Source organism: Callionymus lyra, chromosome 8 (assembly GCF_982586985.1).
Source record: "Callionymus lyra chromosome 8, fCalLyr1.hap1.1, whole genome shotgun sequence".
Classification (NCBI taxonomy): Eukaryota; Metazoa; Chordata; class Actinopteri; order Syngnathiformes; family Callionymidae; genus Callionymus; species Callionymus lyra.
Genome location: NC_141825.1, coordinates 29,251,769 through 29,254,268, shown reverse-complemented (window position 1 = coordinate 29,254,268; position 2,500 = coordinate 29,251,769). Strand labels below are relative to the sequence as shown.

At 54.6% G+C, this 2,500-nt stretch overlaps 1 protein-coding gene across 1 annotated transcript in view; it reads right to left on the bottom strand.

The window, feature by feature from the left end:
• LOC148074519 (CD81 antigen-like) overlaps positions 1 to 2,500 on the bottom strand; it is a 16,043-nt gene that overhangs the window by 3,851 nt on the left and 9,692 nt on the right. The window lies entirely within an intron of this gene.

Genomic DNA, 2,500 nt, shown 5'->3' with positions numbered 1-2,500 from the left:
GGACACGAGTCAGAGACACCAGTCAGAGACACCAGTCAGAGACACCAGTCAGAGACAACAGTCAGGGACACCAGTCAGAGACACCAGTCAGAGACACGAGTCAGAGACACCAGTCAGAGACACCAGTCAGAGACACCAGTCAGAGACAACAGTCAGGGACACGAGTCAGAGACACCAGTCAGAGACACCAGTCAGAGACACCAGTCAGAAACACCAGTCAGAGACACCAGTCAGAGACACCAGTCAGAGACACCAGTCAGAGACACCAGTCAGAGACAACAGTCAGGGGCACGAGTCAGAGACACCAGTCAGAGACACCAGTCAGAGACACCAGTCAGAGACAAGAGTCAGAGACACCAGTCAGAGACACCAGTCAGAGACACGAGTCAGAGACACGAGTCAGGGACATGAGTCAGGGACACGAGTCAGAGACACCAGTCAGAGACACCAGTCAGAGACACCAGTCAGAGACACCAGTCAGAGACACCAGTCAGAGACACCAGTCAGAGACAACAGTCAGGGGCACGAGTCAGAGACACGAGTCAGAGACACCAGTCAGAGACACCAGTCAGAGACACCAGTCAGAGACACGAGTCAGAGACACGAGTCAGAGACACGAGTCAGGGACACGAGTCAGGGACACGAGTCAGAGACACCAGTCAGAGACACCAGTCAGAGACACCAGTCAGAGACACGAGTCAGGGACACCAGTCAGAGACACCAGTCAGAGACACCAGTCAGAGACACGAGTCAGAGACACGAGTCAGAGACACCAGTCAGAGACACGAGTCAGGGACACCAGTCAGAGACACGAGTCAGAGACACCAGTCAGAGACACGAGTCAGGGACACGAGTCAGAGACACGAGTCAGAGACACCAGTCAGAGACACGAGTCAGAGACACGAGTCAGAGACACGAGTCAGGGACACCAGTCAGAGACACCAGTCAGAGACACCAGTCAGAGACACCAGTCAGAGACACCAGTCAGAGACACGAGTCAGAGACACCAGTCAGAGACACCAGTCAGAGACACCAGTCAGAGACACCAGTCAGGGACACCAGTCAGAGACACCAGTCAGAGACACGAGTCAGAGACACCAGTCAGGGACACCAGTCAGAGACACGAGTCAGAGACACGAGTCAGAGACACGAGTCAGAGACACGAGTCAGAGACACCAGTCAGAGACACGAGTCAGGGACACCAGTCAGAGACACGAGTCAGGGACACCAGTCAGAGACACCAGTCAGAGACACCAGTCAGAGACACCAGTCAGAGACACCAGTCAGAGACACGAGTCAGAGACACCAGTCAGAGACACCAGTCAGGGACACCAGTCAGAGACACGAGTCAGAGACACCAGTCAGAGACACCAGTCAGAGACACGAGTCAGAGACACCAGTCAGAGACACGAGTCAGAGACACGAGTCAGAGACACGAGTCAGAGACACGAGTCAGAGACACCAGTCAGAGACACGAGTCAGAGACACCAGTCAGAGACACAAGTCAGGGACACGAGTCAGAGACACGAGTCAGAGACACCAGTCAGAGACACGAGTCAGAGACACGAGTCAGAGACACGAGTCAGAGACACGAGTCAGAGACACGAGTCAGAGACACCAGTCAGAGACACCAGTCAGAGACACCAGTCAGAGACACCAGTCAGAGACACGAGTCAGAGACACGAGTCAGAGACACCAGTCAGAGACACGAGTCAGAGACACCAGTCAGAGACACAAGTCAGGGACACGAGTCAGAGACACCAGTCAGAGACACCAGTCAGAGACACGAGTCAGAGACACGAGTCAGAGACACGAGTCAGAGACACGAGTCAGAGACACGAGTCAGAGACACCAGTCAGAGACACGAGTCAGGGACACGAGTCAGAGACACGAGTCAGAGACACGAGTCAGAGACACGAGTCAGAGACACGAGTCAGAGACACGAGTCAGAGACACCAGTCAGAGACACGAGTCAGGGACACGAGTCAGAGACACGAGTCAGAGACACGAGTCAGAGACACGAGTCAGAGACACGAGTCAGAGACACGAGTCAGAGACACCAGTCAGAGACACCAGTCAGCGACACCAGTCAGAGACACCAGTCAGAGACACGAGTCAGAGACACCAGTCAGAGACACCAGTCAGAGACACCAGTCAGGGACACCAGTCAGAGACACCAGTCAGAGACACCAGTCAGAGACACCAGTCAGGGACACCAGTCAGAGACACGAGTCAGAGACACGAGTCAGAGACACGAGTCAGAGACACGAGTCAGAGACACCAGTCAGAGACACGAGTCAGGGACACCAGTCAGAGACACGAGTCAGAGACACCAGTCAGAGACACCAGTCAGAGACACGAGTCAGAGACACCAGTCAGAGACACCAGTCAGAGACACCAGTCAGAGACACCAGTCAGAGACACGAGTCAGAGACACGAGTCAGAGACACCAGTCAGAGACACGAGTCAGAGACACCAGTCAGAGACACCAGTCAGAGAC